Source organism: Emydura macquarii, unplaced genomic scaffold, assembly GCF_026122565.2.
Source record: "Emydura macquarii macquarii isolate MOO-44397 ecotype Brisbane River unplaced genomic scaffold, CSIRO-AGI_Emac_v2 contig_1363, whole genome shotgun sequence".
NCBI classification, from domain to species: Eukaryota; Metazoa; Chordata; order Testudines; family Chelidae; genus Emydura; species Emydura macquarii.
In genome coordinates, this window is record NW_027131500.1 from 9,482,257 (window position 1) to 9,505,942 (window position 23,686).

The 23,686-nt window shown below is 40.2% G+C and overlaps 1 protein-coding gene across 2 annotated transcripts in view; it reads right to left on the bottom strand.

The window, feature by feature from the left end:
• Nucleotides 1–23,686, bottom strand: part of GALNTL6 (polypeptide N-acetylgalactosaminyltransferase like 6) — an 834,312-nt gene that overhangs the window by 532,544 nt on the left and 278,082 nt on the right. Inside the window, exon 1 of one of the 2 annotated variants that reach the window (XM_067551730.1) lies at nt 8,063–8,130. The exons of the other annotated variant lie outside the window; for it this stretch is intronic. The gene's annotated coding sequence lies outside the window, so the exon portion shown is untranslated. Of the gene's footprint in view, nt 1–8,062; nt 8,131–23,686 lie in introns of those variants that run through there. 2 annotated transcript variants of the gene reach the window in all.

Here is a 23,686-nt window from a genome sequence, read left to right on the forward strand (position 1 = left end):
ATGCCTCTGGAGAGTTAAGCTGTAACCTAGAAGCTTCACACCTTTGGGTGGAATTCTGGGAGAGGATATGCTTAAGTGCCAGATAGCATGAAGAGTTGGCCCTGTGCCCAGAGGCCTAGGCCAGTGATTCCCAACCCATGGCCTGGAGGGTCTTTCAGAATGGCCCACGGCTCCCCTACCACTGGCTGCAGAAGAGCACTGCTGCTTAAGTACCCAGGAGGAGCACACTGCCGGTGCAGGCTTCTTGCTGCAGCCAAGGGGGTGGGAGATCAGCACTCCCCTCCCCTCGCTCCAGCAGAGAGCGAAGTGCTCTGCCTGGGTCCCTAGGCACCGGGGTCCCTCACTGGAGCCAGAGGGAGGGGAGCACTGGGCTAGGCAACTAGATAGAAGTTCCAGCTCTCAGACGGGAGCATCAGGCCTGATCCACACCAGGAATTTACTTCAGTATATCTAGGTCTCTCAGGGGAATGAAAAATTCACACCCCTGGAGACGTAGCTATACCGAGTTAGTCCCCAGCATAGACAGCATTAGGTCAATGGAAGAATTCTTCTGTCAGCCTAGCTATCACTTCTCAGGGAAGTTGAATACTTACACCGATGGGAGAATCCCTCCCAGCAGCATAGGTAACATCTACACTGAAGCCCTGCAGCTTGCTACAGTAGCGTTTTAAGTGTAAACATACCCTTAAACTGCAGGTCTGTATTCCCATTGTATAGGGACCCTGAGATTGTGGTTATGGCTGACTCTTCTCAGGCTCTAAAGGCCTAACACATATGAAGGGTGGTCAACTTTCTAGTTTTCGAAAACTGGACACACTGCCCACCCCCTGCCCCACCCCGCCTCTTTCCCTGAGATCCCACCCCCTGCCCCACCCCATCCCTTGAGGTCCCACTTCCCGCTCTTCCCCTCCATCATGTGCTGCTCTCTCCATCTTTTTCCCCCTGCCAGCTGGGCAGGGCAGGGCAGGGGAGGGGAGGGGGAGCCATACTCCTCCAGGGGTGAGGTTGGAGGGTGCCTGGGACATGGCAGGGGAACTGCTGGTACCTCTCCCCAGTGGAGCCATCCCTGAGTGCTCCTCCAGCTGCAGTTGCTTTGCTTCCCTCCCTCCACAGGTGGAGGCCAGTTACTGCCAAGTCCTCTTTCCCATCGAAAACTGGACACCTGGCAACCCCACACACATGGGGATCCATAGGCTTGGGTTGGCAGTTTGATGGCTGTCTGAAAGGGAGTGGTCAGCCAGATCTGTGGCACAAAGATCAAGGTTTTTTTGTTTGTTTTAAATGGACGCCTAATGTTAAGCGAAGTCCATACTTAGACACCTCAGTAAATGGCCCGATTTTCAAAAGTGCAGAGCATCCAGCACCCCCACTAAAGTCAGCCTATACTGGGAGGCAGGCATAGAAAGGAGGTGGGTGGGGGGGGGGGGGAAGTCTGTTCACACTGAAATATATTGGGCTTTTAGTTCTCCCCTAAAGGGTTTGAAGGTCCTCTTCTGTCATCTTAAATGGATAGTTGACTCCCCAAAGGTAGAAGAATAATGTGTAACTGAATTCCTTTAATGTGCATGTCAATGAAAGTTTTCTGCATATTCTGCAATGTGTACACAGCAATCGTGCTGCTGGTGTTCTTATTTTAAAAAATAATGTGTTATCCTGCTGGCTCCCCTGGATATTAATTAGCCTTAGTATTAGCTTGGGAATTAATGATATACGACTTGTTTTGTTTTAGCCTGTCTAAGGAAATTTAGGAGCCATAAGTACTAACAAATCAGTATTTAGGCCCGGATTTGGTACATACGTATATACCTGCATAGTCCTATTAACTTCAGTGAGACTACTAATATGCTTAGAGATTAACATGTGCATAATTCTTTGCAGGACTAGTGCCTCAGGCTGTTTTTTTCTTTTTAGGCCAAACTTTTAGAAAAAAAATGTACCTAAAGTTAAGCTGCTATTGTAATAGGTCTAAATTTCTTTATGCACATGAATCTGGTTTTTAACTGGCTGTCAAATATGAATGCACAGAATTTTTAGGGGCATGTTAAACATACACAAATGAAAGGTTCGCATGATCCTTCCCCTCCTATCCCCAGATTTCTTGCAACACCTCTGGCAGGGAACATCCAGCAGTGCTACTCTCCCTAGCACTGGCACTGTCCATGTTCCTGTAGCCTGGGGAGGGAGGAAGCAGCAGGGCCACTGGCTGCCAGCTGAGCTCCTCCTCCCCTCATTCCTACAGCTGCTGCTTCTCCTTCCCTGCTGCTGGAATCCCAATGCTGCTGCCTGTTTTGCAAACCATTCACTGAAGTGAGTCAGGGGATGGACACAGATGCAACATGTAGGACTCCAGCAGCAGGGAAAGAGGCTGGAGCCATAGGGCGGGTTGAGGAGAAGCTCAGCTAGCAGCCAGCCGCCTTGCTGCTTCCTCCTTCCCTAGGGACACAGAGATTGAGGGGGGCCGTGCCCCGGCTTGCTGCCCCTTGTGCATACCCATGCTGTCAGAATATTTTATACCCCAGCTGTTTTTTATACCTAATTGGTATCTGTAAACTGCACATTTTTAAGTGGTTTGGTTTAGGAGGAATTATCAACATACAGCAGCATTACATGCAATGTCTAGCTCACCATTTGATTTTGATATTAAACCTCAAACCCTATGGGATGCCAGCCTGATAAAATATTACATGGATTCAGAAGATCTATCTCCTCTAGAGAAGATTTAACATCTGGTTCAATTAGAGACTATGATAATCACATTCTTATTTTGGTTTAAGAAAATCTGAGAGTGAATCTTTTGGATGGATGTCACTGGCAGAGAAGCCATATTTTGTTTCTCTGAGGAATCTAAGTGCTGAAATTTAGAAAACAAGTGCATTCATTGAGTAACTCATTTTTAATTTTTTTCTATAGAGGTACACAATTAGAAGGGACTTAGGCTAAAGCAGAGATCATGAAAATACAAATTCCTAAAAAAAGTTGTATATCAAACTTTCAGGCTTCATTTGAATCTCTCATTTAAAGGATATTTTACTGAGCTAATACCAACGCAAATAGAGATACTGTCATAAGCAGGAAGTAAAACTCAATGTAAAAAAAAAAGTTAAGTGACTGTTCAGCCTGAAAATAAAATTTGCTTTAAAAAGGCTTTTGTCACTTAGCTGTTTAACATGAACATCGTAATGATCGTCGATAAGAAACTGATATCACTTATGTTATAGGATATGGGACAGTAGTCGATACAGAGTTAAGATAGGATCGATTTCCCCAAAACAACTTGCAAGAGCACTGACACAGAAGCAGTTAAAACATCCAGATGAAGGTCTGATTGCACCTTTTGCACTATTTCACATACAACTACTTTATATAAACATGATAACAGACCATTAAATTTAAACTCTGCAACCAGTCAAATCTTACAATAGTTTTCTTTCTAGGAATCATACCTTGTGTGGCTCAAAAAAATAAAGCTTTAAACTGGTTCTAGAATCCCCTCATCTTATTTACGGACTACTTCTCTTTTCACTGCTCTCTCTCATTGAGAGATTCATAGCTCCATTTCCTTCTTCAAGATTTCCTTCTGATTATAAGAGTTACAATAGTCTAACCAGGAATAGGATTTATATGACCAACAGCTACAAGATAACAGAGCTTAAATTTCAGATGTTTACAATTATCTGTTCATAAACAATTCGCAGAATAAAAAGCCCTCAAAATTGAGTATTCTGCAAAAAGAGAGAACACCAATTCATTAAGTGACTTATTTGCTCAGCTGAAGGCATGTGCAATAGCTTTTATTTGTATGTCAGCCAAAGAGCAAGTTAAAGACAGTTGAAAATCCAACACGCACAATTCAATCCATTGAAATTTCTGTACAGTTGCAGTGTTGGAATCAAACCCTTAGCTCTGCATATATCACCCTAGCTTTGGTTCCCGTTCAAATCTAAAATTGTAAGTGGCCTATTTTCCTTTTTTTGTGCAGATATGGCAGCAATCTTATGAGGACTGATATTCTTGTAACAGTCCCAGTACAGTGAAACTATCACAGAAACCATTAATTTCACAAAACTCACTGATCAGGATGCGAAAGCTCTCTCAACATCAAATTATCTTTCTGCCTATTGGGGCTAAATTCTCACACAAGACCGTCAAATTAAATGTCAGCACTATCACATGTAATTTTGAAATCTAGCCCCAAACCCATCCCTGTTTCCAGTCCTTATCTAGCTCCACAAACAAATGCCATCTGTTATGACAAAAATAACTTGCCAATAGTGGGCACTGAAATATGGTTATGTATAGGACAGGTATGAGCCTTCCGTGCCTAGTGCAGCCACCTGAGAATGCCAAGGTCAGGGCAGGCTGGAAAAGGAGAGCAGATTCTCCCAGTGCTGGTGGGTGGCACTGAAGCCAGACTTCCCAACCAGCCACAAACAGTGCTTCTGACTCCCCCGAACTGGTTATCAAGAAGCCAGTACACAAATACACACAACCCCCTTTTACTGCATTTCAGCCTCTGGCTCCCAATCAGCACTAGGTCCAGTAAAGAGACCAGTTGTTTAAACTCTGTGCTCTTTACTAAATAGGTTCCCTCTGACCTCAAGGGGTCAGCCACAGTACCAGTTCAATATAAGTTTGGATCTTATCCAAAATACCACACTGCCAGCCAATCCTTTAGTAATAAAACTAAAGGTTTATTGTAAAAAGAAATAACCCATAACTGTTAAAGAATTACAGCAGATATATACAGATGATTAAAAGTCCATATACATCAGGTTTCTAAAAGAATTGTGGAGTTGCAGGCTTGTATAGTTCCTCTGATATACATCCAGTAATTGGATGGACCTCAGTCCTTTGTTCACAGCTTCAGTTGCAGATGACTTGATTCAGAGGTAGATAAGTGTTTGAAGCGTGGTTCCGACTGAAAAACAAAATGGCTTCCCAAGGCCTCTGTCTTATATACCCTCTGGCCCTGGCCATGCCGTTTGTAGAATTTTACAGGAACCAAAATGGAGTTTAGAGTCACATGGGCAAGTCCTGCTGCCTCATCAGGTGTATTTCCAGCTCCTCCCCCTGGGCCCCTTACACCTGAGGATGTCTTAATGGGCCATTGAGCAGGCTATTGTTCTGTTCAGCCATCCTGTCTGAGTCATTACCCAGACAGCACCATTTGAAATGCAGATATCAAATATATCAACTTCCATTACACATACCACACATGAACATGAGTATCATCTTACTTCACATATTATAACCTTTCTAACAGTACCTGACATGGCATCTCTCACATGAACTATGATTTTGACATATTGATGTTAACCCATATGTTAAATGCCCCCCCCAATCTAACCAGCGTGACAACAGGTATTGTACTTTCTGAAAGTGCTCGATGAGAAAATAGCATTTGTGGAAAAAGACAAAGCCTAACTGGCATGGTCTCACTCTTTGTGTTTGAGCACTAAATACTGTCTGTTAGGCTTATCCCTACTTAAGCATCTTTCAGTTTAGCCTGACAAATGGAACCAAAAAGTTGTATCTGAAATTGCCAGCTAACTGAGAGGTCCAGCTATCTTCTTAGGAACTATATAAAGTACTAGATGAGAAAAAGCGTAGCAGCTATTTGTTAGGTAATGGGCACTCCACACATACATAAGTGTTAGATTCGGTAATCTGGATCTATACATTTGCTATCTAGGCCATTACGGGATTATTTAAACCCACTGGAATGGGTTACCTAGGGAGGTGGTGGAATCTCCATCTTTAGAGGTTTTTAAGATGAGGCTTGACAAAGCCCTGACTGGGATGATATAGCTGAGGTTAGTCCTGCTTTGAGCAGGGGGTTGGACTAGATGACCTCTGAGGTCCCTTCCAACTCTAATATTCTGTGATTTTATGTTAATCAGTGGCTTTTTTGGAATTTCAAACAATTGGCATAGAGTGATTCTTGTGAGTGGCCAGTTGCCTTCTGTCTAGGATAGTATTTATTTGGGGACTACACACACCTCTGTATGCACTGCTAGTCATCAAGCAATGGCAAGTATTACTCAATTCAATACCAATTTGAACATACATACAGATTAGAGGTTACATAATTTTATAGACATATAGAAAGTTTGTGGCAGAGGGGCAAAAACGAAGATCTTTAATTCCCTTTCTGGTAAGCATAAGACTGTCCTTACCTAAGGCTCTCAGGACTATGGTCTGACCTCATTAGACATTCATAGTACCTATCCCCATTAAAAGAACATTGAATAGATCGCCTGTCTGCAAGCAAATATTGTTTCCTTTAAATTTAGATACAGTGCCCTATTAGCTTTAACACATATTGAGGGCACTCAACTACAAGCAGGAGTTGCTCAGAACCTTGAGAGATCAAGCTCATAACTGCCATCTATTAACAGTGGGCAGCAGCATGGGAACTGATCTTTGGAACCTCATGAGAGAGAAAAGTCATCCAGAAAACAAAAATAAGGCTAAATGGCAGTCTTCTTCAAACAACTGAACACATTGTAAAAAGAAACAAATGAAAGGTTGCCAAAAAACACGCTTATTGCCTATTTGTAGCCAATTCTTTTCATATAAAATTTCTTCACCCCCTCCCCACATTTTTTGTACAATTATTATTGTTTACTCTTTATCTATACTAATGTCAATGCAATAATCAGTCCAGCACAGAAGGAAACATTTGATTTGATGTCTAAAAAGATTTAAATTTTGCAAGTACAAATCAATGACTTCTCAGCTTTTAGTTTCAGATATTATGGACTGCACTACAGTGTCATATCATCAAATCCAAATTAAAAAACAAAAAACCACACACTTTAAAAACCATCATCCAGGAAATGCCAAGCTACAGGTCATTTCATTACCATGAAGTTTTCTACAGACATTACAGTTGCACTGTTTTAAAGTCAAATCAGAAAAGCAAAAGTTAAGGTTCCAACAGCAGTGTTAACTCAACTGTGCTGTGTTTTTCATGGTATGGATTTTATTATGAACTGTAATATAGTAACCTACATAATTAATGAGGAAAAACATAAGAATTGAAAATGCCACATGTGAAAAATAGTCGAGTTAAGGTTAACTTTTGCATTTTCTGATTTATGGGGATATGGAAAGAATTACCACAGGAACTGCTCTGTAACCTTAATGATAGTGTTTACTTCCAAACAACCTACTGCCATATCAATACTATTGAGCATGTTGGAAGAAGACATACAGTTAAGGACTACTTTCAGTATATTGAATTGACACAGACTGCATCACTGGCATTTTTCTAACAAATTAACTAACTAAAGCTTATCTGAACTTTTGTAAACAAATCTCTCTTCTTTCCCTTAAACCACCTCTTTAGTAAGCCTCAACCATACATCATTGTTCTCTAATGCCCTCATTTCAAGATACTTTTTCATTCGTTTTCTGAGATTATTGGCAATTTTCTTGAATAGTAGAATTTGTTAGGTATTTTATAATCACATGACCAATTTAACCAAATATCTGAGAGCTCAATCTTATCCAAAAATGAAATATTGGGTCAGCACAGTTTCCAGGGACTAAATTTTTAGTGCTTGCTGGAGAGCTGATCAAAAATATTTTTCTTTTTGGATTGAAGAATACTGTTTTGTTGAAACCAAAAATGTGGACGTGTACTTATTTTGACAAAAGTTTCATCAGGAAGATTTCTCGGGCCCAGATTCAATGTGAAGTTTGTGGTTGTAGATGCACTTCTATTCTCTTACAACTCAAATATGGCTTTGATGTAACACAGGAAATTCTGTAGACCATTCCCCCATCCTTCCAAAAACAGCTTAATATACTGACAACACTTATTTTGATTGTGCTTTGATTGAAAAGCTATCAAGAAAAATCCATGAAATTATATACCAACATCTTTTTCAGGCTACAGCCAATATTCAAAACCTCTATAAGCAGAGAGGAAATTTACAGGTGAACTTGTCCCCTTCCCTGCTGCTGCTAGTTGGAGGGATGAGGGAGGAAAAAATGGCATCTCCACCTTACCCAAAATAAAACCTACATACTGTATGAGGTCAAACTCACTGCTTACCTGGGGTTTTGTTATACTGGTAACTCAAAGCCTTAACCTTCAGTTTAGCATTTCTCCTCAAACTAGACTATTACTAGGTTCCTTCTAGTACCTTCTCTCTCCTCTTATCCCTAGGTTTCTCTGAACAGTAGAGGATTTAACACACCACACCTGCTGCAATGAGTCAGCTGAATTTACTCAGTAGCTTCAAGAGAAATGAAACTCCTCTAAACAGGATCAATTATCAGAGGAGCCCCACCTGTGGTAGATCCTGCTACCCTCTCTCAAGCACACAGGGAATCAGCACTTCCTAATTGGGCTACTAGTTACTAAGCAGTAACAATTCATCACTGAGTTAGTTGTCCTTATGTTAGTTTTTAATGGGTGGGGGGTGAGAAAGGAAAGATTATATCATCCTTTTATGATTACAAGAGGTAAAGGGAAAAACTCTTCTGTGATACAGAACTACAGGAATGAAGGAAATCAGTTACTCCAGTACCAGTTAATAGTCTTGGTACCCATGGTAAGTGAAGGAGAGGGAACTGGCAGTTAGATTCCCACCATCCCCAACCCAAAGTGACTTATGCTGATAAGAAAAAAAACAAAACAAATAACAAAAACAAAACAACAAACAAAATTAAATCTCAAATAAAAATCAGCCCAACTAACCTCTCTCATACAATAATAATTCTGCTGCCACCACTTACTTCCCAACTCCTGAAACTGAGCAAGTAGCTACCCCCCTTCCACTCTTCTTCTACCTAAAGAAGAGCCAGCAACTGCAGCAGCTCTGCTTCCCTATCTCTTGCTCATCTGGTCAGAGTCCCTTTTTCCTTCCCAGTTACAGGATGCTATCTTCTGCCTCACAAGTCACAAGCCACCCAAGCGCCTCATTCCCTCTGCCTCTGTTTCTTCCACAATACTTGGGCCCTGGTGGTGCTTCTACACTGAGGCTTCATTTGCACTCATGCTCTCGGTATACTCTAATTCTCTCCCGCCCTTAGTACTGAAAGAGCAGCCTGAGGGCATGCCGTATTTTAGCACTGTTCAGTGAGGACTAAAACATAGCACCTTCCTCCTCAGAGTGCGGCGCACTGCACTGAAGGATCTATACTACCAACACTTCTAACCTGCCCAGTTTGCTGCAAAAGAAAAAGACCTCTTTTTTTTAAATTAGCAACCACCCAGAAATATGAGGTGAACAATTCAGGTCCCTACTCAGTTTTCACTCAAGCAGATTCCCATTAACTTTACAATTTGGCCCAAGGAAAGTAGTATTAGGCTGAGATAGAGAATAAAAATAAAGACGTTTATTTCCTAAGATTGTCTTTTTTTTTTAAACCTTCACTCTGCAGATTATCTGCTGTGCAATTATAACAATACTGCATTCATTGACTCTCATTGAAAGTGCTTTATAAAAATCCATTTCTTTTAGCCTGTATACGCCTATGAGAAAAGTATTATCTCCATTTTACAATTAAAGATGGAGACACAGAAAGAATTAGTGAAGTACAACGTCCTTCTTTTCCATTTTAAATTTTCAAAAGGAATATTAGCACATGCAATAGCTGTGCATATTCAGTACATTATGCAGATTACAGGATTAATTTTAAAAACATCAATTTACAATTGACACAGCAAACGAATGTTTCAGTAATCTGAATTAAAACTCCCTAAAGTTTATTTGCATATTAGACTGTTTAATTTATCATGTCACTCTTTAGAGGATCCCCAATAACATTCATTGTCATGATAGATTAACAGATTCTTTCATACAGGTACTGTCTTTCGTGTCCATTATGCATGGATTAAGAGCACTCGGAATGCACTGACATTTTGAGTAGTACTGTCTTTTTGGTTAGGATGCTATAGTTATTGGGTAAAGGAATTTGTGAACCTTTTGGTTACTCCCACTTGCAGGACTTCATGAGTACGGCCAATTGCATCAAGAAACATGCTGAGCTTTGGTACCCTTCAATGCATGTTGAAAACATCCTCCATATACTTCTGGCAATGTTTTATAGTCCCTTTGAAATTGTAACAAGATCTATTATCTCCTCAATGGTAAAACATCATGTGTGTGTGCGCACGCACACAAGCGGTGGGAAAGAGGGCACATGGAGGCAGGCTGAAAGTTGGTTCCTGTGCTCTCTGGTCACAGAGTATGGATTGATTAGTGCAGCCAGCAGTATTTAGAGCCAGAAAGGGGGTACTCATGAGTAGGGTGGAGCAATACCAGAGCTCCTCCATGTGCACCTACTTCCATTCAGAGTGGTAGCTAGAGGGAGCACATATCGTAGGTCTAAAATTTATATCAAAGGTACTTATCTGACCACCTCACAATCTTTAATATATTCATATTCACAACACCTCTGTAAGTAAGTACTTCTCTATGATCCCCATTTTACAGAGAATTCCTGCAACACCTTGCACAAATCTGTGGCAGGGCAGGGAACTGCACGGGTGCTCTAGGGTCCCAGGCTAGCACCCTGGCCATTGGACTAACCTTCCTCTGAAGTAATATTGAAGTGTATTGGAAGTGCTATGCCTGAGTGAGCTCCCCGCACCTGCTTCTGTCAGCTATCTAGGTCTCCAACTCAGGTATTAACCTCCACGCTGAAAACAACCCTGTCTGATGGTGGAGCTAATACAAGGGCAGGGAGGCAAGTGCCTCCCTGCCAGCCTTTAAATGTATGTGTGGCACCTTTCACATGGGGATAGAGAGCAAGTGCTCAACTAGCAGCAGGCGCTTTTGTCCTGCACGACTAGACCCACCCCTGTCATGGGGGGAAGAAGGGGAGCAGCAGACAAGCCAAACCAGAATGGCACTGAGACCTTGTGCCAAGTAGCAATGCCTGGAGTGGTGAGCTGGTCTAACCCCTCAGGACAGGAGCTGCTGCTGCCCAGTGAGTGCAGAATGGGCTTGCCCTCCAGCCCACCACCAATGACCCATTGCCCCCCAGTTGAAAAACCCAGCTCTGCCACTGACCTGTCTTTCAAAACCTGAACAGAGATCTATTCTTGCAAATTAAAACAGTAAGAAATTAAACACACAGCTACATTTAAATAACTTATGATTGTCTAAAACCCAAATGAGCTAGAAAACACATCATTGGGCTTTTTACATTGTCTCACACCATCATGCGTGCCTTCTCTTGGACTTGAGGATAGTTATAGACACAACAACCTGAGCTAAAGGAAAGTCCACAAAGTGAATCCTCTAGCTTCGGAAAGTTTAGGATCAAACCTCTAATGTTATTTTAATATTTCATGATGTTGTTAATAGCTACTTCATTCAGTAATTATTTTTAAAGAAGAAAATGTGAGGAGGGCTAAAGGGGAATTCAGTGGAATTATTGCTATTGATATTGTGTTTATTGGCAGAAAGCTCCATTTCTCACAGTAGCTTTGCTTAAAACACCTTGCATATCAACATTTATTTCCCCTTCCCACTTTTCAGCATACATATAATTCTCTATTGAGCTTCTTGATGAACATTATCAAATGTGTTTATGAAAGTCTGAGTGATTCTTGTACATGTGGGTGAGTAATGTATTGCTTACATGATGGGTGATGACTGAATATTAATTTTTCTTTGCCATGCTGTGTTGCTTAACAAATTTTAAATGGCAGTTTTATATAAACAGCCTTTCACCTCTCTCTTAAAGAGTTCTCAATATCAACAGTATAGGACAAACAAATAACAGTCTCTATCACATTTCCAAGAACAAGCATTATACTGACTGGACTTCCAGAGTTCACATCATTGATTTCTAGTGCTATTTAAACAGAGTATGGTAACTACTTGAATTATCTTTATGGTGTTTTCTTAATCACATTTTTTAAAATGTACAATTTATTTTTTACAAAGAATAGCAGGTGATTAATTTATTAAACTTTCATATCCCATATATAGGCATGAAAATTCAAATCGAGGTTGCAGTATGATTTATGACTCAAGCACAGTAAAACAATTTGGCAGAGTTAGTGTGGTATGGATTTTGAAAATCTGGCCACTTATTTAGGTGTCTAAATAAGGTTTAAAAACAAGTGTCTAATCCTGGCAGGATCAAGGAAGTAAGATGGAGATAATGAAGAAGGAGCCTGGGATTTGGGAGACCAGGGTTCAATTTAATGTTCTACAACAGACTACCCATGTGACTTTGGGCACAGAGTCTCTGTGCCTCAATTCTGCAGCAGTAAAAATGGACATAAGCATACTTCACTTGGATGTTATGAGGATAAATATACAAAAGATTTGAGATATTCAGAAATGATAGTGATTAGGGCCATATAAATAGTTTACACATAGGAAAGCATCAAAACACAGAAAACAAAACAAAGGAGGAAACCAAAAGAAGAGTCAAGATCTCTTCCAGCACACCAAACAAGTTTCTCCTCAAACCTGTAGCTGAAATCAGGCATCTCTGCAGTGTTGACAGAATTTGTAGCAAGAATTCAACCTAAACATATTAGATGTTTTTATTTAAACCCCCAGTTTCTGGAGTCAGGTGATTGCATGAGAATCTCAGTTTCTTTTTGAAAGTAAGTAATTTTTTAACATTCATGAGTATGGAGAAAAGCTTGAGAATATACCCCTAAATGTTCAGAAAACGAGGCAAATAAAGAACCCCAAAAGTATTAATTTAAAATATTTTAAAGCCAATTTCATTAATATATGGACCCAACTTAAGGTCTGACCACCTGGAGTTGGCAATGATACAAGAAGGAAGCACTTACAATTCAAGATAAATCACTATACCATAACCATTTAAAAACGATGATAAGCTATATCAAAACAAGTATTATGCTTTGTGGAGGTCCAACAAGCACCTCACAATTTGGGAGACACTCTGAATGGATACTGACAAAAGTTTTGTAAGCTACATTTCACCACAGTCTATAAAAAAGACAAGTCAGATTTGACCATGAATTTAAAAGTAATTTGCAAGTATGGCTATCATCCATATTTTTCAAATAAAAATGAAAGCAATGTTACATAAATTATTAGTATCCTGTCACAACAGAGAGGCCTGTTTCCTTAATAAACAGTAAATGCTGTAAATTAAATTTGTCCCTCAATGGGTACATGTGTGTCCACAGTAAATTAGCTTTTACATTTTCAAATTTCTACAGTGAAAGATCGAGAGATCATTAAAAAAGGTTTTTATCAGCTTTAAGATCAAATCTGTATACATTCTACCATACTGTCAAGTTGTCTATGAGCCATGTATCCCTGTTCCATTTCAATTCTATTTCAAAGTTTTTAAAAAATACTCAGGCACAGTAAGAACTGGACAGTTTAAAAGTATATTTTGGACTGTTTCACTGATTTGTGAGAGAATACAATAGAACTACATAGTCCAGGCCAGGGGGTGAGGCTGCCCCGTTTGAGTCGGTGCCAGGCTGCAGGGCTGGAGCAGGGGGTAAGTGCGGGGCGCTGAGCTGGCCCTAAAATGGTGGGCAGAGGGTGCAAGAGGCTGAAGGGCAGCTGCTCCTGCTCCGGCCCCTCGCACGTCATAAGGCTGCCCCCATCCGAGCCAGAAGAGGCGGATGCTGCGTGGCGGATAAGTGTGTGGGCGGGGGGATGCCTGCATTTACAACCCCTCCCCTCTGCAACTACAGACCCCAACTCCCCAGGGCAGCTGGGGGGCGGTGCTGGAACCCCTGATGCCCTGCTGGGGGGGGGGCACGTGAGGGGGAGGTGCCAATATAGGCTTGGCCCCGGGAGCTGGAGAGCCATGGTACGCCACTGTGCCACGCTGAGTACGAGTGTTGATTTGGGTATTAACCCTTCAAATTATCCATTCCACAAAGTAACCTTTTACACTGGAGAAAAGTGAACATAGTACTGTTCTCATCAGGTGTCTTTCTTCCTGCAACATCAGCTGGGCATAGGAATTCATTAAATGACGCACAAAATTAGCATGTTTGAGCACTAAATTTTGGGGCCTGTGGCAATCATATGGCTTATGTTATATCGGGATAAAAGTGACAAAAACAAGAATCTCATCCTTGAACAACTAATATTAAATTTAAATAGTTCTTAAGACAAACTCATCTCTTGCTAAACTGCAAGAGCTGACTGCTCAGCAGGCTACCAATGTTCCAATTCATGAGTCATTACTAGATCTATCAAGGTATTCTGTTCCTGCCTTTGCATCAAACAGCAGTTTCCATTCAAGAAAGACTCTTAACACACCTGAGGCTGTGAGAAAAGAAAAGAAATTAAAATAAATAGGCAGGTTTAAATTCTAATTCAGTCTTGTTAAAGTCTCAAATAGAAAATGGCTTGATAAAGAGACCTCTTCTAAGTTAATTGGCAAATGTTAGCATGCATACTGTTGTGTTTTGCATAGCATTTTTGTGACATTTCTGCAAGTGAGAGGTGACTGGATTGATCCTGGACCACTGAAACCAATGGCAGTTTTGCCAATGGCAAAACTGCCATTGATCCCAGCATGATCAGGGTTGGACCCAGAGAAGTTTTAAATGTGTGTACACGTTATGCAATTAAGGCCTTTGGAGAGAGGGGGAAATGTGCTTCCCCTAATGCCAGAAGTACCTGTGAAGAGATCATGGGATCTATTGGGTGCTTTCCCCACTTCCACCATGACTAGAAGCACTAGGCTTATTGGGGAGAACTTTAGAAGTCCCCAGCTTTCCTAGAAGCCAAACTCATAGCCAGCAGCAACTGTCAGGGAGAGAAGCATCACAAACACTGATGTCAAAGTATTTGATACTATTCAAGTATTAAATGAGGCTATTGATATAGTAGGCATCACAGAAACTTGGTGGAATGAGGATAATCAATCGGACCAGAGTATTACAGCAGGCAAAATATATCAGAAGGACTTAATAAGTCAGATTAGTGGGGGTGTGGCACTGTTTGTGAAAGAAAGCATAGAGTCAAATGAAATAAAAATCTTAAACGAACCAAATTGTGCCATAGAATCTCTATGGATAGTTACTCCATGCTTGAATAACAACAATTTAACAGTAGGGATATACTACTGACCACCGGACCAGGATGCTGATAGTGACTGTGAAATGCTCAGGGAGATCAGAGAGAGTGTGAAAATAAAAAACTCAATGATAATGGAGGATTTCAGCTATCCCATATTGACTGGGTACATGTCACCTCAAGACAGGATGCAGAAATAAAATTTCTTAACACCTTAAATGACGCTTCTTGGAGCAGCTAGTCCTGGAAGCCACAAGAGGAGAGGCAATTCTTGATTTAGTCCTAAGTGGAGCACAGCTGGTCCAAGAGCTGAATATAGCTGAATTGCTTGGTAATAGTGACTATAACATAATAAAATTTAACATCCCTAGGGTGGTGTGTGTGAAATGGACAAAGACTCAAAAACAAACAGCAACAAAATTTTTAAGTACATCAGAAGCAGGGAGACTGCTAAACAACCAGTGGAGCTAAAGGAGCACTCAAGGAAGATAAGGCTATTGTGGAGAAACTAAATTAATTTTTGCATCGGTCTTCATGGCTGAGGATGTGAGGGAGATACCCAAACCTGAGACATTCTTTTTAGGCGACAAATATGAGGAACTGTCCGAGGTTGAGGTGTCATTAAAGGAGGATTTGGAACAAATTAATAAAATAAGCCATAAGACGTCACCAGGACCAGGTGGTGGAAGGAACTCAGACATGAAACTGCAGAACTGTGGTATGTAACCTATCATTTAAATCAGCTTGCATACCATATGACTGGAGGATAGCTAATGTGGTGCCAATTTTTATAAAAGGCTCCAGAAGTGATCCCGGTAATTACAGACCAGTAAGCCTTACTTCAGTATCAGGCAAGTTGGTTGAAACTACAGAAAAGATCAGAATTATCAGACACATAGATGAATATGATTTGTTGGGGGTGAGCAAATATTTTTTTGTAAAGGGAGATCATGCCTCACCAATCTACTAGAATTCTTTGAGAGGGGGGTCAATAAGCATGTGGACAAGGGTAATCCAGTGGATATAGTGTACTCGGATTTTCAGAAAGCCTTTTACAAGGTCCTTCACCAAAGGCTTTTACAGTAAGCAGTCATGGAATAAGAGGGAAGGTCTTCTCCTTGATCAGTAACTGGTTAAAAGATAGGAAACAAAGGATAGGAATAAAGGGTCAGTTTTCAGAATGGAGAGAGGTAAATGGTGGTGTCCCTCAAAGATCTATACTGGGACCAATACTGTTCAGCATATTCATAAATGATCTGGAAAAAGGGGTAAACAGTGAAGTGGCAAAATTTGTAGATGATAACTATCTTGAGTAGTTTTGTAAGTCCAAAGCAGACTACCAAGAGTTACAAAGGGATCTCACAAAACTGGGTGACTGGGCCACAAAATGGCAAATGAAATTCAATGTTAATAAATGCAAAGTAATGCACACTGGAAAACATAATTCCAACTATATATATACAATGATGGGGTCTAAGTTAGCTGTTACCACTCAAGAAAGATAGTGGATAGTGGATAGATTGTGGATAGTTCTCTGAAATCATCCACTCAATGTGCAGCGACAGTCAAAAAAGCTAACAATGTTAGGAATCATTATGAAAGGGTTTGATAATAAGACAAAAATATTGGATTGCCTCTTTATAGATCCATGGTACAACCACATCTTGAATACTATGTGCAGATTTGGTTGCCCCATCTCAAAAAAGAGATATTAGAATTGGAAAAGGTACAGAAAAGGGCAACTAGAATGCTTAGGGGCATGGAAAAGCTTCCATGCGAGGAGAGAGAAAATAAGACTGGGTCTTTTCATCTTGGAAAAGAGATGACTAAAGGGAGGATGTGCTAGAGTTCTATAAAATCATGACTGGTGTGGAGAACGTAAATAAGGAAGTGTTAGTTACTCTCTCATAACACAAAATCTAGGGGGTCACCAGATGAAATTAATAGACTGTGGGTTTAAAAACTAACAAAAGGAAGTATTTCTTCACACAATGCATAGTCAATCTGCGGAACTCCTTGCCAGAGGATGTTGTGAAGGCCAAGACTATAATGGGGTTCAAAAAAGAAGCAGGTAAGTTCATGGAGGATAGGTCCATCAATGGCTATTAGCCAGGATAGGGCGGGATTGCTGTTTGCCAGAAACTGGGAATAGCCAAAGGGATGTATCATCACTTGATTATCACCTGTTCTATTCATTCCCTCTGAAGCATCTGGCATTGGCCACAGTTGGAAGACAGGATACTGAGCTAGATGGACCACTGATCTGACCCAATATGACCATTCTTATGTTCTTATTCTACATGGGAAATTAGCTAAAATTGAAGATGGGGATTAATATGAGAATCAAAAGGTGGGTAAAGAACTGGTTAAAAGGGAGACTACAATGGGCGATACTGAAACTGTCAAGCTGCAGGGAGGTCACTAGTGGAATTCCTGAAGGATTGGTGTTGGGCCCATCATATGTAACATTTTAATTAATTACCTCAGCACAAAGTGGGTGTGCACTAATAAAATTTGCAGTTGACAGAAAGTTGGAGGTATTGCCAGTGCAGAGGAGGACAGGAATGTTATACAAGATTTTGATGACCCTGAAAACTGGAGTAATAGAAATGGGATGAAATTTAATAGTGCAAACAAGAGTTTTACCAGTTGGAAATAACAGAGCAGGAGAAGAAGGTCCTGAATGTACTGGTCAATCACAGGAAGATTTTGAGCTGCCAATGTGATGCAAACTGTGAGAAAACGCTAATTCAATCCTAGGATGCATTAGGAGAGGATTTCCTGTAGAACAGTGGTTTTCAACCTTTTTTCACTTGGGGACCCCCTAAAAATTTTCAGATGAGATGCAGACCCCTTTGGAAATCGTAGAAAATCTGCAGACCCCTAAGGGTCCGAGGAACACAGGTTGAAAACCACTGCTGTGGAGATAACACTTTCCTATCTTTCGACAAGGCACTGGTGAGACCTCACCTGGTATACCTGTATGTTGTGCAGTTCTGGTCTCCCATGTTTAAGAAGATGAATTCAAACTGGGACAGGTGCAGAAAAGGCCTATTAGGATGATGAGAGGAATGGGGAACCCACCTTATAAGAGGAGATTTAAGAAGACTGGCTTGATTATCTTAACAAAATGAAGGTTGAGGACAGATATGATTGCCGTCTATAAATAGATCAAAGGGATAAACACCAGGGAGGGAAAGGAGTTATCTAAGTTAAGGCTAATGCTGGCACAGGAACAAATGGATATCCAGAGGCCATCAACAACTTTAGGCTTGAAATTAGATGAAGGTTTCTAACCAACAGAGGACTGAAGTTCTGGAACAGCCTTCCAAGGGGAGTAGTGAAGGCAAAAAACTTAATTTTTTTTTCTCCAAGATTGAGCTTGGTAGTTTATAGAGGGGATCATGTGATAAGGTTGCCTACAAAGGCATATGGTCCATCCATATCTGCTATTAGCAAATATCTCCAATGGCCAAAGATGGGACACTAGATAGGGAGGGCTCTGTGTTACTACAGAGAATTCTTTCCCAGCTGCCTGGCTGTTGGGCCTCACCCACATTCTCAGGGTCTAACTGATCTCCATATTTGGAGTTGGGAAGGAATTTTCCTTTAAGTCAGGTTACCAGAGACCCTGGGTTTTTTGTCTTTGTTTTTTGCCTTCCTCTGCAGCGCGGGACATTGGTCACTTGCTAGTTTGAACTAAAGTAAATGGTGGATTCTCTGTCACGAAGTCTTGAAGTCAAGTTTTGAGGGTGGTATGTGGAAATGTTAATAAGTACTAATCTTTTTATTTTTTTATGTCTGTATGTTAACTCTCACAATTTTTTAACATTAACTAAAATGCTTTTTATGTTGTGTATATATATATTCAGTGACCTATACCTATTGAAATTGAAAACACTTGTCCTTCAGTAAAACATACTGGGTAAAGGGAAAATGAACTCAACATAATGTGTCATTTTTTATCCTGACCTTACTAACATAGCTTAGACCCCTCGCTGTATTTTAAAGAAACCTTATTGAGGACACAGGAAAAAAACATCCTGATGTGCAAAAAGAATAGCAAATATGGCAGGCGACCAGCTTGGCTTAACAAAGATGTCTTTGGTGAGTTTAAACACAAAAAGGAAGCTTACAAGAAGTGGAAGCGTGGTCAGATGACTAGGGAGGAGTATACAAATACTGCTCGAGCATGCAGGAGTGAAATCAGGAAAGCGAAATCACAACTGGAGTTACAGCTAGCAAGGGATGTGAAGGGTAACAAGAAGGGGTTTTACAGGTATGTTAGTAACAAGAAGGTGGTCAGGGAAAGTGTGGGCTCATAGAATGGGGGCGGAAACCTAGTGACAGATGATGTTGAAAAAGCTGAAGTACTCAATGCTTTTTTTGCCTCTGTCTTTACAGACAAGGTCAGCTCCCAGACTGCTGCACTGGGCAGCACAGAACAGGGAGGAGAGCAGGCCTCAGTGCTGAGAGAATAGGTTCAGGACTATTTAGAAAGACTGGAGATGCACAAGTCCATAGGGCCAGATGCAGTGCACCCAAGAGTGCTGAGGGAGTTGTCTGATGTGATTGCAGAGCCATTGGCCATTATCTTTGAAAACTCATGGTGATTGGGGGAGGTCCCAGATGATTGGAAAAAGGTAAATATAGTGCTCATCCTCAAAAAAGGGAAGGAGGAGGATCTGGGGACTACAGACCAGTCAGCCTCTCCTCAGTCTCTGGAAAAATCATGGAGCAGGTCCTCAAGGAATCCATTTTGAGGCACTTGGAAGAGAGGAAGGTGATCAGGAACAGTCAACATGGATTCACCAAGGGCAAGACACATCTGACAATCCTGATTGCCTTTTATGATGAGATGACTGACTGTAGATTTGGGAAAAGCAGTGGATGTGATATACCTTGACTTTAGCAAAGCTTTTAATACTGTCTCCCACAGTATTCTTATCAGTAAGTTAAAGAAATATGGGTTGGATGAATGGACAACAAGGTGGATAGAGAGCTGGCTAGATCATTTGGCTCAACAGGTAGTGATCAATAGCTTGATGTCTGGTTGGCAGCTGGTAACAAGTGGAGTGCCCCAGCGGTCGGTGATGGGGCCAGTTTTGTTCAACATCATTAATGATCTGGAAAATGGGGTGGATTGCATCCTCAGAAAGTTTACAGATGACACTAAGCTAGGGGAGGGGGAGTGGTAGATATACTGGAGGGAAGGGATAGGATACAGTGTAACCTAGACAAATTAGAGGATTGGGCCAAAAGAAATCTGATGAGGTTCAACAAGGACAACTGCAGAGTCCTCCACTTAGGATGGAAATATCCCATGCACTGCTACAGACTGGGGATTGACTGGCTAAGCAGCTGTTCGGCAGAAAAGGACCTACGGGTTACAGTGGACAAGAAGTTGGATATGAATCAACAGTGTGCCCTTATTGCCAAGAAAGTTAACGGCATATTCGGCTGCATTAGTAGGAACATTGCTAGCAGATCGAGGGAAATAATCATTTCCCTCTATTTGGCACTGGTGAGGCCTCATTTGGAGCACTGTGTCCACTTTTGGGCCTCCTACTACAGAAAGTTGTGGACAAATTGGAGACAGTCCAGCAGAGGGCAACAATAATGATTATGGTGCTGGACTTATGAAGAGAGGCTGAGAGAACTAAGCTTGTTTAGTCTGCAGAGAGAAGGATGAGGTGGGGTTCAGGGAAGATGGAGCTAGGCTGTTCTCAGTGGTGGCAGATGACAGAACTAGGCGCAATGGTCTCTAGTTGCAGAGGAGGAGGTCTAGGTTGGATATTAGGGAAAACTTTCACTAGGAGGGTGGGGAAGCACTGGAATGTGTTACCTAGGGATGTGGTGGAATCTCCATCCTTAGAGGTTAAGGTGAGGCTTGACAAAGCCCTTTTTGGGATGATTTAGCTAGGGTTGGTCCTGCTTTGAGCAGGAGATTGGAATAGATGACCTCCTAAGGGCCCTTCCAACTCTAATCTTCTATAATTCTATGAATAGATAAGGGAGATGCTTATATTACATTATAAGCAGTAAATAATGAGAGGGTGCTTATAATCCATTATGTTCTGTAATTGATGAGCTATTTATCAAATGTTATCTATGATTTATGAAATGACCCATTCACTGATGTTTAACTCATTAGGAAGTGATTATTACAACAGGTGTTAATTGAATTAGAAATTCCTTTAGCTGATAAAGCTATGCATGCATGATACCATAATAAACTATGTAAATCATTAGGTAAAATGAGAAACTAAAACAGTGAAATTAATTGTGGAAAAATAATTTTCCTTAAAAAAGGAATTATTGTCTGAAAGACTATAAAAGGAAAGAGGTTTTGGGAGTTAGTTTGGGAATGAAAACAGTCAGCATTCCACCAGTTACAGATGGAGGAAAAAGGAGCCGAATCTTCAACTTAAAAGGAGTGGAAACGTGTTTTATTTCTGTATTCAATATAATGCTGTATCAATCTTTGATTGAAATCTTTTATCAAGTAATTCCATTTGAGTCTCTTGATTTGAAAGTCTTGAATTGTTATTAAATGCAATAGAATTATCAAATTCATCTCAGGAACATATCAACAATACTTCTGGAAGTAATTTGATGACATGTGGTATCAAGAACATACTTCATCACCAAAAATCCCAATTTGACTCATGAGGAAATGAGATAAAATCCAAATTTATAAGAAGGATACATTATGTATGTCAATACCAAACAAAGCTTCCTTCAATAAACTAGGTCACCTCTAGTACCTTCCCTGGCAAAATCAGGGGTAGTAAATGATACAACTCTTCTTGGAATGCTGAGTGTACACATTGATCTACAGTGTGCTCAGAAATTGATGAGTCAGATGAGATGACAAGAAGCAAAGGCAGGTTTTACAACGCAGTTAAGAACTCTGATTTTTACACTATTTTATTTGTTTGGATGTTGAGGTACTGGTATATCTGAGCTGATATTGTGCTGCCATTTGTGGAGATTTCTTTATGAAAAGTAAATGTTGCCAATTTGAAGCTTTTAATGGCTCCATATGGAATAAAGTAGTTTGGTTTTTGTCTTGTTTGTGAAGTTGATTAAACTATTTTCATTGATTAATTATCCTTATAAGGTATTTATCTTTTCTGCATAATATATATTTAAAGGCATCCAGATGGGAGCTCAAAAATCTGTATAGATTAGTAATATGTATGTAAGACTGGTTAATTTTTTACTTCTTCCCCAGTAATGGAAGATGGGCTGTTTTTGAAGTGTTTATATGTTAAATGTTTCCCTGTACATTGTGTTTTGATTATAAACCTACATTTAAAAAAAAATCCAAACATTTAAAGAAAGAGAGTCAGCCTCCATATTTCCAAGTTAAAAAAAAAAATGCATTCCCTACACATCACCAACAGTTATGTAATTTGCATTTACTACTGTAAACATATAAGCCAATAAGACATATAATTAAATTGTACCTAAAGTACTCTTCTAAACCCACCAGTAGAAGGAATGTGACTGTATATTCAAATCTAGAAGGAATCATTAGATTACATAGATATTTGCCATGGGACCAAAAAAGGAGAGATAAAAGGAAGATCAAATACATCATTCAGCTGTGTGAAATACAATATCTATGTCGCCGTAATATCTTGTGACACACAGATACAGTTATGCTTTAATTTTTAATTTTTTTTTTACACCTGATTTTTGTCAAAAGCACCCAGTGGGTGAAATCCTGATCCTACTGAAGACAATAGCCATTCACTTTAGTGGCACCAGGATTTTACTTAATGACTATATTAGACCTTACTGAAATACACCTAACAAGTCTTTTTGTCCAAAATTTTAGATTGTGTGAAATGGATGATGTTACATGAAAATAATCAGAAGCTCTTGTGAAATTATTTACAACAAATTTTTTCTCCCAATACAACGACGGCAAATTTTTATGACAATTTTCTTAGTATGTTTTCAAAGTTTGAATGAAATCAGTGGTTTGTGCTTGGTCACAAGTCACATGGAATTCATTCTAGTCTCCTGGGTAGGTCCAGAAGTCAACAGGATTATCAGAAGCTATTTGGATTCATTTTGTCACTAGGAACGACAGCATTTTCTGATGTGTGTCTGAGCTATTTATTATAAAATGATCAGTAGCAGCATTATGGAGGAGTTCCATACTGCCATCCCCAAAGTACATCCTAGATTTTATAGGACAATGACCCATCATGGCAGCACAAAGACATCAGAAGGGAGACCAGTCCATTTAGGAAAGATGGTGGATAAAGGAGGTGGTTACAATTCTTAGAGATAAGGTTAGAAGGAATTTATGTAGAGAGAGACAGTCATGTGTTACAGTGAGGTCCTACATGAGTTTGGATAATTTGATCAGACTGATAGAAGAGATTTTTAAAGCTGTTCTAGTTCACATAATATGCTCAGCACTAGAGACAGCATTTAGCCATACAGCTGAAAATGCAGACGGACGGGGCAAAATTGGCGAAGATTTTATCTGCTTTAATCAGAAGAACAAAAGTGATGATGGTATCATAATGATTAGCCGTGAATAGAATATAGTTATTTTAAGTTTAAAGATTCTGATAAGTAGTAATTAATCATAGTTTACAGTAAGTTTTAGGTAAAAATCAAAATGGTGGCTGATGATGTCATTAGGTAGAGAGGGAGTA